This window comes from Muscardinus avellanarius, assembly GCF_963383645.1.
Source record: "Muscardinus avellanarius genome assembly, chromosome: X".
Classification (NCBI taxonomy): domain Eukaryota; kingdom Metazoa; phylum Chordata; class Mammalia; order Rodentia; family Gliridae; genus Muscardinus; species Muscardinus avellanarius.
Genome location: NC_137792.1, coordinates 44510218 through 44526175, shown reverse-complemented (window position 1 = coordinate 44526175; position 15958 = coordinate 44510218). Strand labels below are relative to the sequence as shown.

The 15958-nt window shown below is 42.9% G+C and overlaps 1 pseudogene across 1 annotated transcript; it reads left to right on the top strand.

Annotated features, from left to right (window-relative positions):
* The first annotated feature begins 3475 nt into the window (after positions 1 to 3475).
* Positions 3476 to 4116, top strand: LOC308278549 (high mobility group protein B1-like; annotated as a pseudogene). Its single transcript has one exon. The product of its transcript is annotated as a high mobility group protein B1-like (transcript).
* The last annotated feature ends 11842 nt before the right edge of the window (positions 4117 to 15958 follow it).

Below are 15958 nucleotides of genomic sequence, written 5' to 3'. Positions count from 1 at the left end.
ATTGAAAGCTGTTTGGGGTGTTTTACAGCTGTATGTAGACCAATCTCCAGGACTCTAGAGTGTGCATATGCCTCAAGGTCACCTTTCCTGCTTGTTAGCCAGGCAGGCTAAGGGGAGGACAAGGTCCTCACAGGTGGTAATGCATCTGAATGCTGTTGGCTTGAAAACCGAGCTTCTGCTCACCCCCTTGGCTCTCTGGCTCAGGCAGGAAGCCTGGGATAAAGAAAAGCCCTCCGTAGCCTTATGTCTTCCTAGGATAACAGGTTGAAATTGATAGCTGAGGTAGTAGATGAGTGATGATGGGTCTCCTATTGATGGATAGAGGTAAAAACTGCATTAAAAGTCTTGGATTCAGATTCCCACTCTTTTAAATCAGAGTTCCCCCTCCTTCGGCCGCCTGGATCACCCGTATACGCATTCATTGGACACCAATTACACCCGAGGTAACTACTACCCCCGCTCCCCAGGGGCGGTGTCCAGGGCTTTGGAATTTGCGGTAGGTGGGCAGAGGATCGCTGCCGACTTCACTAGGCCCCACGCGCAGGCCCAGAACCTGCCTATCCTAGGCCAGGACCAGCGCACTCTTCCGGTTTGCTAGGCACGCCCGGCTGTTGTTGCTATGGTTTCGAGGGCGGGACTACGGAAGGCTTTCTGGTTCCGGAGGTCTCAAAGGGTACACTTCGGCAGCTATTAGTATATTTCGGGCTCATCTCCTGTCATCTCCTTTGGATCCTACAACCTTCAAATTTATAGCGCGGGACAGAAAAGCAGCAGAAAAGATGAATTTTGCTTTGAGTCTGGTGTCCTTCGGTCTTCTCGGCCTTCAGATGGCAGTGTTGCTCCGTCTGTCACCCAGCACGCATCTGCCCCCTCCTTTCGCGCTTGAAAAAAACTCCGCGGAGCCCTTTTTCTTTCTTTTCTTTCTTTGGTACTGGGGATGGAATCCAGGGGCATTCTACCTCCGACCTATATCCCTGCCTTATTTTTTATTCTTTATTTTGAAACAGGGTCTCACTGAGTTGCAAAAAGCCTCATTAAGTAGCCGAGGCTGTCCACAAACCGCAAACCTCTGGTCTCAGCCTCCCAAATGCTGGGATTCCAAGTTTGTGTCACCATGCCTAGTTTACCCTAACCCTTTTTATATTATTTATTTATTTAGTGGGGTTGGGGATGGAACCCAGGGTTATTCTACCTCCGAGCTACACCCCCTGCCCTATTTATTTTATTTTATTTTATTTTTATTTTTTCTGGTGGTACTGGGGGTGGAACCCAGAGGCTTTCTACCTCTGGGCTATGCTCCCATACGTATTTTATATTTTGTTTGGAAACAGGGTCTCACTAAGTTGCTGAGAGCCTCACTAAGTAGCTGAGGCTGGCTTCAAACCTGTGTGATCCTCCTGTCTCAGCCTCCCAAATGCTGGGATTACAAGCGTGCGCCACCACGCCCGGCTTTATATTTTATTTTGAAACAAGGTCTCACTAAGTTGCTGAGGGTATCTCCAAATTGCTGAGGCTGACCTCTAGCCTTGATCATCCTGTCTCAACCTCCTAAGTACTGGAATATCAAGCATGTGGCACCATGCCTAAGCTCTGAGTGGAGAGGGTGTGTGTGTGTGTACTGGAATAACAAGCATGTGCCACCACACCAGTATCCCTTTACTTTTTTTTTTCTTACAGGGGTTGGGGGGTGGTTACAAAGTGAGCACCGAGTAACTGTAATGCTTGACAACATCCCCAGTACTTTTTATTTTGTTATAGACTAAATTGCGCAGGCTGGCCTCTTAATTGGGAACTTCTTGCTATAGCCTCCCCAGTAGCTGGGAATTACAGGGCTGTGCCATTTAGGCTTATAGCCCTTTGCTTTTTGAATTGGCATTTCTTCTGTGAGACTGCCTTAGGTAGCCTCAATAAATGCTAATTTGGCTTCTTTGCAAGGTCTTGTCATTCTTTTCCCTGCTTGTCCCAAGGCTTAGGAAACTTTATCAGTGGCGCACACTTGTAATCCCAGCATTCCTGAGGCTGAGACCAGAGGATCGAGGTTTGCAGACAGCCTCAGCTACTTAGTGAGGCCCTTGACCACTCAGTGAGACCCTGTTTTAAAATAAGAATAAAACCTAGGGCTAGAGGTGTAGCTCGGATGTACAATGCCCCTTGGTTTCATCTCCAGTACTGCAAAAAAAAAATTTTTTTATCATTATAGATGCCATTTAGCTTGGCTCTGGAAAATTTCTGTAGAATTAAAGTTTAATAAAAATAGCCACTCAGGGCATGGTAGTGCACACCTGCAATCACAGTACTTGGGAGGCTGAGAGAGAAGAATCACAGGTTCAAGGACAGCCTCAGCAAGTAATGAGACTCTTTCCAAATAATTAACCTAGTGAGACCCCGTTTCCAAATAGGAAATAAAATTGTGCTGCAGGTGTAGGTTGAAGGTAGAATGCCTCTGGGTTCAATCCCCAGTAACACACACACACACACACACACACACACACACACACACACACCCCACGTGAGGGTCTATCAAGTGTTGAATGCATGTATGTCACTCAACATGATTTACATTGTAATGTAAGACCATAATGCACCAATAAAAGCATATTTAAAAAAATAGCTGCTCTTATGCACAAAGTACCATGTTCAAAAGGTATCCCTCAATTATGAGATAGTTCCCTGAAATGTTTTTTAACCCTCCGTACATTTTAAGCATACTGAGACCCATTTTTGCACCACTGCTTTAACATCTATTTGAAAATCATCTATTTATGCAAATAGCAAATAAATGCCATTAACATGAATTATTAGTATGTGTTAATGAAACTCTTCTATTTAGTATGAGTTATCCTGTCTTTGAATAAGACTTGAACATTTTTCTAGAACTTTGAAAAATTATTTAAATAACTGATTTAGAAAAGAGAAATACCTCTAGTCCTTCTAGGTCAGTGGTAACTATCATAAAGCCTTGTTCAGGGCGGGGTGTAGTGGCCCATGCCTGTAATCCCAGGACTTGGGAGGCTGAGACAGGAGGATTGCAGGTTCAAAATCAGCCTCAGAAATTTAGTGAGACCTTCAACAATTTAGTGAGATCCTGTTTCCAAATAAAACATAAAACAGGGCTTGGGAGTGTAGCTCAGAGGTAGGATGCCCCTGGGTTCAATCCCCAGCATGCCCCTCCCCCCGACACACACACACACACACACACACACACTTTGTTCCTAAGAACAAGAGCTTTTTTTCCTTCATTTTTGTTGACCACTGTCTTTCTAGCACACCGGCAGAACAATGCTTGGCCTAGTGTTCTCAATATATGTTAGTTGAACGTGTGACAATTACCTGATTTCTTCTAGGCTATTTTCTGTGTAAATATATTGATTTTTTGATTGCAGTACCTTGAGCTCCATAGAGACAGCGCCGGGGCAAGTGAGAGCCGGACGGACACTGGGCGACTCGCTGCCGCGCGGAGGAAAAACAACTAAACATGGGCAAAGGAGAGCCTAAGAAGCCGAGAGGCAAGATGTCATCAGATGCATTCTTTGTGCAAACTTGCCGGGAGGAGCACAAGAAGCGGCACCCAGATGCTTCCGTCAACTTCTCAGAGTTTTCTAAGAAGTGCTCAGAGAGGTGGAAGACCAGGTCTGCTAAAGAGAAAGGGAAATTTGAAGACATGGCAAAGGCGGACAAAGCCCGTTATGAAAGAGAAATGACAACCTATATCCCTCCTAAAGGGGAGACAAAAAAGAAGTTCAAGGATCCCAATGCACCCAAGAGGCCTCCGTCGGCCTTCTTCTTGTTCTGTTCTGAGTATCGCCCCAAATTAAAGGAGAACATCCTGGCCTATCCATTGGTGATGTTGCAAAGAAACTGGGAGAGATGTGGAATAACACTGCTGCAGATGACAAGCAGCCTTATGAGAAGAAAGCTGCTAAGCTGAAGGAAAAGTATGAGAAGGATACTGCTGCCCGCCGAGCTCAAGGAAAACCCGATGCAGCAAAAAAGGGAGTTGTCAAGGCTGAGAAGAGCAAGAAAAAGGAGGAGGAGGAAGAGGAGGAGGAGGACAAGGAAGACGAAGAGGATGAAAAGGAGGAATATGAAGATGAAGAAGATGATGATGATGAATAAGTTGGTTCTAGCGCAGTTTTTTTCCTTGTCTATAAAACATTTAACCCCCCCTGTACACAACTCACTCCTTTTAAAGAAAAAAATTGAAACGTAAGGCTGTGTAAGATTTACTTTTAAACTGTACAGTGTCTTTTTTTGTATAGTTAACACACTACCGAATGTGTCTTTAGATAGCCCTGTCCTGGTGGTATTTTCAATAGCCACTAACCTTGCCTGGTACAGTCTGGGGGTTGTAAATTGGCATGGAAATTTAAAGCAGGTTCTTGTTGGTGCACAGCACAAATCAGTTATATATGGGGACGGTAGTTTTTTCATCTTCAGTTGTCTCTGATGCAGCTTATATGAAATAATTGTTGTTCTGTTAACTGAATACCACTCTGTAATTGCAAAAAAAATGTTGCAGCTGTTCTTGTTGACATTCTGAATGTTTCTAAGTAAATACAATTTTTTTAAATTAAAAATATATTGATTTTTTTTTTTGCAGTGCTGGAGATGGAATCCAGGGGCATTCTACCTCCAAGCTACACACCCAACCCTAGTTTTTATTCTCTATTTTGAAACAGGGTCTCACTGAGTTGCAAGGTGCCTCGCTGAGTAGTAGCTGAGGCTGTCTCATCCTCCCAAATGCTGGGGTTACACGCTTGCGCCACCACACCCAGCTGTGTAAACACACTGTGATCATGTTAATGTAAATACTGTGACTGAACTGCTTCAAGAGTTTCCTAGATGTCTTTTTATTCCATAAAGTAGGTTAATACAATTGTTTTTTATTTTATTTTGTGTGGTACTGGGAATTGAACTCAGAGGCATTCTACCTCCAACATACATCTTCAGACCAATTTTATTTATTTGGAAACGGGGTATTACTTGGTTGCTGAGGGCCTCCTTGAACTTATGATCCTCCTGTCAGCCCCCCGAGTACTGGGATTACAAGCGTGCGTCACCGTGCCCGGCTGTTACTGCAATTTTAAAACAATCTCTTCCTTCCTGTCTTACATTCTTCCCCAGTGTGTCTTTCGTTTCATTCTTGTACTGGGGGCAGGAAAGAATTCTGCAACCCAGTGTGTAATCTAGTCAGACAGACCAGGGCCTTTGATGGACTTTGGCACCCTCCTCCAGTAGTGCTGAGGCCCTTGGTAACTGACTCCACCTCCATGTGCCCCAATTTCCAGAAGCATAAATCAAAAGTGGTTGATAGTGTCTGCTTAAGTGGGTGAGAACCTACACACGTTACCTAGCAGTTTCTAACCTTGTGTTCTGGCAGTAATGGATATCATGTTACTATTGAGGTTATCTCCAGCATTTGCTCTAATAGGTGGAGTACATAAAGGATTTTAGGCAGGTTTTATTAGACAGGATGTAATAAACTATGCTCTTTAAATTTTGTTATAACTGATATGTGTTATTAAATTTCCCATTTTGCTTTCTATTAGAAAAAGCATAGTAAGCTTGGAGTGGTGGCTCATGTCTGTCCCAGTACTTAGGAGGCTGAGACAAGAGGACGGCAGGTTAGAGGCCAGAATAGCTACTTAGCGAGACCCTCAGCAATTTAGTGAGACCTTATTTCAAAATAAAAAATTAAACCGGGCGTGGTGGCGCACGCTTGTAATCCCCGCGCTTGGGAGGCAGAGACAGGAGGATCACGCAGGTTCAAAGCCAGCTGCGCTGGCTTAAGAGACCCTGTTTCCAAATAAAATATATAAATATAGGTCTGGGAGTGTAGCCCGGAAGTAGAACGGTTTCCAGGAACCCCAGTACCACCAAATAAATAAATAAATAAATAAATAAATAAATAAATAAATGGGACAGGGGTGTCGTTTGTAGGTAGAAGACCCCTGCATTTAATTCCCAATGGGGGGGGGAGAAGAAAAAAGCACAGTAGTAGATTTATAGGAAAATTAAATAAAGGAAGTGTATAGAAACAAAGCATGTTAAAATAGTCCTCAAAGATATTCATTTCATAAAATGAAAATATTTTGTACATAGATTCTTTTTTTGGTACTGGGGATGGAACCCAGGGGCATTCTACCTCTGAGCTACACCCCAGCCCTATTTTTAACTCTTTATTTTGAACAGGGGCTACTGAGTTGCGGAGGGCCTCGCTAAGTAGCTGAGGCTGGAGGGGACACACCATCCTCCTGTCGCAGCCCCCAAGTACTGGGATAAGCATGAGCCACCATGCCCGGCACACACATATTTTTTATGACTATAATTATTCACTATATATTTCCAGAAGTAGATTTATTGGATTAAAAAGCCAATACATGCCGGGCGTGGTGGCGCACGCTTGTAATCCCCGCGCTTGGGAGGCGGAGACGGGAGGATCGCGCAGGTTCGAAGCCAGCCACGCTGGCTTAAGAGACCCTGTTTCAAAAATATAAAATAGGTCTGGGAGTGTAGCCCGGAGGTAGAAGGGCTTCCAGGAACCCCAGTACCAACAAAAAAAGAAAAGAAAAGAAAAAAAAAGGCAATAATTTTACACATGTTCAGGTATAGACCCTCAATCAAGATCGGCCTTCCTCCTCTCCTATCTTTCCATTCAAACTTAGCTAGTATTTCCCCTCCAATATCTGGAGTCCCACTGGTATCCTCTGTGTTTCCTAGTTTGGGCATATTAGAGGAAACATATGTATCTTCTCCTTCTGTGCTTGGCTGGGAGGGGGGAAGGGAAAACGGGGGCGGGGGGGGGAAAGGGCACCAAATATAGTTTAAATGTATACTATTTATGTTCAATAAAAAATTGTTAGAAAAATAGATAGTTACAAATAATAATAAAAAAAGGCAATACACTTTATACTCTGGGTACAGGAAACTTAATGCCTATTTGTATTGACAGAGGCACTGTGGATTGAACCCAGGGGCATTCTAACTCTGAGCTACACTCCTGGCCCTATTTTAATTTTGAAAGAAGGACTCTGTAGGTTAATGAGATTCTCACTACTTTTTGAGGTTGGCTAAGAACCTGCAATTCTCCTGTCTCAGCCTCCTAAATACTTGGATTATAAGCATGAAGCACCACCCAGCTAAGAATTCTCTCTCTTCTCTCTTCTCTCTTCCCTCTTCCCTCCTCCCTCCTCCCTCCTCCCTCCTCCCTCCTCCCTCCTCCCTCCTCCCTCTTCTCTCTCTCTCTCTCTCTCTCTCTCTCTCTCTCTCTCTCTCTCTCTCTCTCTCATTTTGCAGGTCTGGGGATGGACCAGGGGCATTCGACCTCTGAGCTATACCCCCTGCCCTATTTTTATTCTTTGTTTTGAAACAGGGTCTCATTAAGTTGCAAAGTGCCTAAATAGCTGAGGCTGTTTGCGAACTACGATCCTCCAGTCTCAGCCTCCCGAATGCTAGGATTACAAGCGTGCACCACCACGCCCGGTTTGAATTCTCTTTTTAATGCCCTGGCCACCATTTATTAATATTTTTAGTTTGAAAATTTTTGTTATTGGTGTATAATAATTATGTATAACCGTTGCATTCATTGTTATACATATTTGCACATAATATAACTTGAACAATTTCATTCCCCAGTACGTCCTCTTTCCTTCCCCTCCTTCCTCTATTGGCCCTATACTTCTACCTACCCATTTATTAGTTTTTATTTTGCAGTACTGGAGAATGAACCCAGGGGCATTCTACATCCGAGCTATACCCCCAGCCCTATTTTTTATTTTACTTTATTTATTTATTTTTGCAGTATTGGGGATGAAACCCAGGGGCATTCTACCTCCAAGTTCTACCCCCAGCCCTATTTTTTATTCTTTTTTTTGAAACAGGGTCTCACTGAGTTGCAAAGGGCCTCACTAAGTAGTAGCTAAGGCTGTCCACAAACCATGATCTTCCTGTCTCAGCCTCTCAAATGCTGGGATTACAAGCTTGCGCCACCACGCCCGGCTATTTTTTATTCTTTATTTTGAAACAGGGTCTCATTGAGTTGCAATGGACCTTACTAAGTAGCTGAGGCTGGCTGTGACCCTCAATCCTCCTGCTTCAGCCTCCCAAATGCTGGGATTACAAACATGCACTACCACGCCCTGATTATTTTATTTTTATTTTGAAACAGAGTCTTGCTAAGTTGATGAGAGTCTCACTACTTGCTGAGGCAGTCCTTGAACCTGGGATCCTCCTGTCTCAGCCTCCCAAGTACTGGGATTACAAAAGTATACCACCACACTCCTTCCTTCCTTCCTTCCTTCCTTCCTTCCTTCCTTCCTTCCTTCCTTTTTCCTTGTTTCTTTCTTGTGCTGGTGATTGAACCCAGGGCCATACTACATCCAAGCTATACCCAACCCTCTCTCTCTCTCTTTCTTTCTTTCTTTCTTTCTTTCTTTCTTTCTTTCTTTCTCTTTTCTTTTTCTTTCTTTTTTTCTTTCTTTCTTTCTTTTTTTGTGGGTCTGGGAATGGAACCCAGGGGAATTCGACCTCTGAGATACACTCCCTGCCCTATTTATATATTCTTTATTTTGAAACAGGGTCTCACTAAGTTGTGGACCTCACTAAGTAGGTGAGGCTGGCTGCGAACCCAGATCCTCCTGTCTCAGCCTCCAAAGTACTTGGATGACAAAAGTGCACCACCATACCCGGCTTTTTTATTTTGAAATAGGACTGCTGAGGGACTCACTGAGTTGATGAGGCTGGTCTTGAACTGTCAATCCTCCTGTCTCAGCCTCCCAAGTACTGGGATTATAGGCTTATGCCACCACCCACCCCATTTACTAATTTTTAAAAACTTATTGATTTTAAGTTGTATGTGTGGGAAATAACCCCAAGCACTGCAAAGATTTCTCATTTTTTGAAATTTACTTATGTTAGGGAATTTCATTTCTATGCATAATTTTATTTTTATACAGTCAAATCTCTAACTACTGTGTTTTTATGGTGTTTGAGATCAAACCCAGGATTCCCACCACTGAAGCTTTGATGCAGCCCTTAATCTTTTTATTTATTTTTTCTACACAGCTTTACTCTTTGGCCAAAGTTGAAAAATTCCTTCCTTACCCAATTCTCCTGTTACTTTTATCCCATTTTTCTTTTGTGTTTCTGGTTTTCTCATTAAACTCCTAATGGAAATGCCTTGCAGACTGAAAACAAAGAATAACTCACAATAACTAGATAGTTGTGGTCGCCTCTACGCTACTCAGCTACCGAGCAAAATCTGAGAAGATTCCCCCCACCTATAAAGCTAATCCTTCCAGAAAATCTGAGAAGATTCCCCCCACCTATAAAGCTAATCCTTCCAGAAAGTTATTAAGTATATTTTCTTTTTCAGCTCTGATCTAAAGATAATTTCCCACACTTAGATGTTCTCCTATAATTTCCCCGCCCGTTTCTGGCTTTCGCTTCCTTTTACCCGCACCACTGCACCGCACAGGTTGTGACTGATTAAGTGGTCCAGGCATGAACATCCTTCCCACTCCACATCAGAGCACAGAGGCGGTAGCCATGGAGACCGAGCTCTCCTGCAGGATGGATGGCGGGCACCAGGAGTGGCTGGGGAGGGAGAGCTGAGGTTGCAGGAGGAGGGGTGTGGAGGAAGGAGAGCCAGGGCTGCACTGGCCACGATTCTTCCCCCATTTATGTGGATAAAGGAGCTGCTGGCTTTGCACAGCACACGGGCACCACGCCCCTGCTCTCTCTGTCCTCTGCCACCCTTCCTTCTGGTCCCCATGGGAGGGCTGACTGCCCCTCCATCCTGTCCAGGGGTGTGGGTGTGGGGGTTTGCAAACCCTGCTGAGGAGAGCTCTCATATATCACGCCAGTATTTCCCCCTTTATTCTACAATGGCCGTTCATTTTGTTTGCAGCCATGTTGGAAGGCACGGAAAGCAACACAGGATAAAGAGTAGCCATCCACAGTCCGAACAGGCAGAGACCGCTGCTTTCAGCCTGCTTTGCATATCACCTGCGTTTCTCCATATTTGAGACAGTATTTTGTCTAATATTGAAATCTGAAGGTAGGGGAAAATTCTTTCAGGTTTTGCAATTGGGTGCAGCAATCTTAATTATCTAGTTATTGTGAGTTTTCCTTGATATTAGGTAATTCATGTATTTTATTTTTTTCCCACAACCTGTTTCTACAACCTGTTTAACAATTCCTATATTGTTTTGGAATCATGATATGTAGTGCCACAGCAAATATTTTTAGTAAATCATTGCCCACAGTTTAGATAATATCCTTCATGTAAAGTGCTACAAATTGACACATATTCCCAATTTTTTTGAGGTACTGAAGATTGAACCCAGGGGCATTCTACCTCCAGCTATACCCCCAGCCCAATTTTTTATTCTCTATTTCCAAGCAAGTTCTCACTAAGTTGCGGAGGGCCTCACTATGCTGGCCACAAACCCGGATTCTCCTGTCTCAGCCTCGCATGTCCTGGGATTACAAATGTGCGCCACCAATTTTTTTTTTCTTTTTGGCAAAGGCTATATGCAAATGTCTGCATCAAGATATCCAGAGCTGCCAGGCATGGTGGCGCATGCTTGTAATCCCCGCGCTTGGGAGGCGGAGACAGGAGGATCCCGCAGGTTCGAAGCCAGCCGCGCTGGCGTAAGAGACCCTGTTTCCAAAAAAAAAAAAAAAAAAAAAAAAGTATAAAAATAGGTCTGGGAGCGTAGCCCGGAGGTAGAAGGGTTTCCAGGAACCCCAGTACCACCAAAATAAATAAATAAATAAATAAAATAACATCCTTTACATTACTTGTGTTATTCACTATTCATTTATTCATTTAACATCTATGCATTTATTTTTATTTTACTTATTTACTTTTTAGTACTGTGTGTTGAACTCAGGGGCATTCTACCTCCAAGCTACACCCACCCCCAGTACTTTTTTTTGGTACTCAGAATTGAACCTAGGGCTGTTCTACCTCTGAGCTATACCACCCATCCAGCTCTATTTTATTTTTTGTTTTGAAACAGGGTCTCCCAAAGTTGCTGAGGCCGGCTACAAACTTGGAATCCTATGGTCTCAGCCTCCCAAGTACTAGGATTTCAAGGGTATGCCACCACACCTGGTTCTGCCCTATTTAGTTTTTGTTTGAAAAAGAGTCTTGCTAGGGTGTTGTGAGTCTTACTGCACTGTTGAGTCTGGCCTCAATTCTGTAATTCTCCTGCCTCAGTCTCCCAAATACTGGGATTACATGTATGTGCCACCACACCTAGTCTATGTATTTATATATCTTTGTGTAAAATGAATTTATAAGATTTAAATTAAGATTTAACTACATTTTTGTGCTACTAGGGATTGAACCCAGGATCACTCTAACCCTTTTTATTATTTTGAAATGGTATATCACTTAGCTGCTGAGGCTAGTCTCTAATTTAGTAATCCTGTTTCAGCCTCCTAAGTACTGGGATTACAGGCATGTGCCACTGACCCTAGCTGAAGATATCATTCATTTTAAAATGAGAATTTTGGAGCTGGGCATGATGGCGCACACTTGTAATCCCCGCACTTGGGAGGCTGAGGCAGGAGGATCGCACGGGTTCGAAGCCAGCTTCAGCTACTTAGTGAGGCTCTCAGCAACTTAGTGCGACCCTGTTTCAAAACAAAGTATAAAACAAATCTGGAAGTATATCCCGGAGGTAGAAAGCCTCTAGGTTCCACCCCCAGTACCACCAAAAAAAATAAAATAAAATGAGAATTTTGGGGTTGGGAATTCTGTTCCTCCTAGCATGTTTAAGGATCTGGATCTGTTCTCCGGCAATGCCACAATAAATGAAGTAGAATTGAGAAGTCAACATAATTAAACATAAAATGAAGTCAGGTGGGAGTAAGGTCAAGCCATGCCTCCTTTCCTTTTGTTCTTCTTCCCTCTCCTTTCCCCCAAACTGACGCATGACCCATTGAAACTGTACAACTGAACGGAATGGATTTTAGTGCAGTAACAGATAATGTGTACCTAACACCATGCTCATTTATAGAATGGTTTCATTGTCAGAAAATGAAACTCTGTGTTGGAGGGAGATAATTCAGGACTAGAGCACTAGGTCAGTATGTGTGACACCCTATATTTAATCCTTAGCACTGCAATAATAATAATAATTAATAATAATAATAAATAATAATAATACTGATGATGATACAAGGAATATAATAATATAGAAAGAAAATAATATATTTAAGTAAGTAAAAAGACAGAGAAAAACAGTTCTCAAAGGAACATTATGGTAGCCATTACCTCCAGCATCTACAACCACAAGTTTTGTAACCTGGGACTGACCACAGTCCCATACCCCTATTCCTTGCCTTAGATAAAGTCTGATCCTTTTTTCACTCCAGTTATTCGGCCTCAAGTTTTTCATTGATGTACATCAGTTCAATCAACTCTTTTTCTTTGACACTGGGGATGAATCCCAGGGGCATTCTACCTCCAAGCTACACCCCCAGCACTATTTTATTTTTAATTTTGAAACAGGGTTTCACTAAGTTGTGGAGTGCCTCACTAAGTAGCTGCGGCTGTCCCTGGAAACTGGGATCCTCCTGTCTCAGTCTCCCAAGTACTGGGATTATAAGACTGTGCCTCCATGCCTAGTTTTCAATCAACTCTTTAATCTCCATTGCAATCTGCAGTCTCTCTCTCTCTCTCTCTCTCTCTCTCTCTATATATATATATATATATATATATATATATATATATAATCTTGTTTCTCTTTGCAAAATAGGGCCTTGTCTTGGATAGGTCTTGATCCTTCAGTACAGGAAAGGTTTCAGAGGAGGACAGAGCACATAGACCTCCTTTCCTGGGGACCACTGTTAGGTGTTAGCACCAAGTCCTATTCCTGATCATGTGGCCTGGTGTTTTCTTGTAGCCTAGTGTTTTCTTGTTGCCTGAAGCTTGTAGGCTTGGACTTTTACAAATTATACTCAAGCCAGGTGTGGTGGTGCACACTTGTTATCCCAGTACCTGGGAGGCTGAGAGGGAGGATCACAGGTTCGCAGCCAGCCTCAGCTACTTAGTGAGGCCCTCTGCAATTCTGTGAGACCTTGTTTCAAACTAAAAAATTTAAAAATAGGGCTGAAGGTGTAGCTCGGAGGTAAAATGCCCCTGAGTTCAGTTCAATTCCCAGTACTACAAAAAAGAAAAAATAATTATATACTCAAGCCCATTGTGGTGACACATGCCTGTAATCCCAGTCCTTGGGAGGCTAAGACAGGAGAAGCATAGGTTTGAATCCAGCCTCAGCAACTGAGTGAGGCCCTCTTCAACTTAGCAAGGTCCTGTTTCCAAATAAAAGTAAAAACGGGGCTGTGGGTGTAATGCTCAGGGGTAGAATGCCCCTGAATTCAATCCCCAGTAACCCCACCCACATCCATATTATTTGTGTACTGTACTTATGACATTAAACCATTTTTTGTAAGAAATTGGTGACTATATCAGTTCTATAGGGCATGCTGAAGGCAGCTTCAGATTTTCAACTATACTTGTGGACAGAAAGACCTTAACAGTTATATCAGTCTTACTTCACATATTTTGCTAACTGCAAATGACTCTGAACCTAATTTCTAAAATATGCTGGATATTGGGTCCCTAAATGCACATTTAGTATATTTTACTTTATATCTTCTGTACCTAATTACATGATCCAAATCGAGTCTCAAATCAATGCAACAAGCTAGGTTGACTAGCTTTGGGACACTGGACCAAGTAACACTAGGATGCCTTTCAGCATCTTTATTTTTTCTTTTATCTTTTTTTTTTTTGCGGGTCTGGGGATGGGACCCCAGGATATTCAACTTCCGAGCTACGCTCCCTGCCCTATTTTTTATTCTTTATTTGAAACAGGGTCTCACTGAGTTGCAGAGGCCTCACTAAGTAGCTGAGGCTGTCCGCGAACTGCGATCTTGCGGTCTAAGTCACTCGAATGTTGGGATTACAAATGTGTGCCACCACACCCAGCCCCAGCATCTTAATTCTATGACCTAAGTTTATCTAAGGCAGTGACCTATGTAAAAACAAGCAATCTGTTGACAGCTCATCAAAACAGAAACAGTAAGACATCTGATAAGGATTGAGTCTCTATTGATTGATAAGAAGAGCTCTATTAATTGCCAATAAGAATAAGCTTTCATACTTAGGCAAAACAATAAAATCCTTTGCTTTGCCTCTAAGCTGTCAGCTAAGAGCTGCAGCCAATATTGACCTCAGTCAGCTAAAAGTTAGCTGTTGGCTCAGCTAAACATGGAATGTTAGAACACTAAATTCTCACTGTAGTTTAAAGTTAAGAGAACCCTATATTAATTACCAAGTACACAAAAGAGTTATAGCCCAAAGCCTCCTTAAAGACAAATTTTCAACATAATAAATAACTTCTAGCAGATAGAGATAGAAGAAGTCTAAAAACTTCCCAAGGACACAGGTGGATGGTACAAGCCTTCTCCAAAGTGGGCACATACCATGTAACCCCTGACCTTGTTAACCAAGTAACACTTCTTGGTCATAAATCTAAGAAGAAAGTCTTGCTCCACGGAGATAATTGGTGGGCCTGCACCTGTATTGGTTTAGGGGAGGTAAAAAGACTATTGGCTAAGCAGGATGGGAGGAAGAAGATAATAAATTCTTATAAAAACTGTTTTGTGTTTAAAAAAAAAAACTTCAGTGTCTTATTTTCAAGGTACTCTACTGCATCCTCCTCGTTCTCCTCCTCCTTCTTTATTATTTTTGTGGTACTGGGGCTGGAACCCAGGGGCTTTTCTACCTCCGGGCTATACTCCCAGACCTACTTTATATTTTATTTGGAAACAGGGTCTCACTAAGTAGCTGAGGCTGGCTTCGAACCTGTGCGATCCTCCTGTCTCAGCCTCCCAAGCGCGGGGATTACAAGCGCGCGCCACCACGCCCAGCTCCACTGTGTCTTTCTGATGCAGTGCTTTATTGTTCTGTCCCTTCTTTCTACCTTTGTAATAATAAAATGAAGCTATTTTTTCTAAACTAGCTAAGAACAAGAACCCATGTCGACATCTCAAACCATTACAACATCTATCTTTACAAAGACATTCTGTGCTCTTAATCACTTAAACCTCAGTGAAAATTTTATGGAATGAAGGAAAATGTGTTGAATCTGCAAAGTTCTGGGCACTTTCCTGACTCTTTCACCAACAAGATAAATAAATTTCAGTAAATGAATTAACCTGCCTGATGCCAGAAGAACTTAACATTTTTTTTTTCAGCTGGGAGTGGTGGCACATGCCTGTAATTCCAGTAACTGGGAGGCTGACACAGAAGGATCATGGGTTTGAGGATAGTTTCAGCAAGTATTGAGATTCTCATCAACCTAGAGAGGCTCTGTTTCAAAATAAAAATAAAAATAGGGCTGAGGTTGTAACTCGGAAGTAGAATGCCCCCTGGGTTCAATCCCCAGTACTGGGGAAAAAAAATTAAAGAGATCTTGTTTCAAAATAAAGAATAGCCGGGCATGGTGGCGCACGCTTGTAATCTCCGCGCTTGGGAGGCAGAGGCAGGAGGATCGCACTGGTTCGGAGCCAGCCTTGCTGGCTTAAGAGACCCTGTTTCCACATAAAGTTAAAAAATAGGTCTGGGAGTGTAGCCCGTGGGAGTGTAGCCTGGAGGTAGCAGGGCTTCCAGGAACCCCAGTACCACCAAAAAAAAAAAAAAGAATAAAACAGGTCTGGGTGTGTATCTCAGAGGTAGAATCAATCCTCAATATCACACACACACACACACAGTGCTGGAGATGGAACCCAGAGCCTCATGAATGTTAGCTAAGGACTTTCTCGCTGGATCTGGGGGAACTGGGTATCTGGGATACGGACAGATAGCTCAGACATTGCAGTAGTTAAAAAATAACCTCAGACTGTTGTGGGGCCTGGTGGCGCACACTTGTAATCCCAG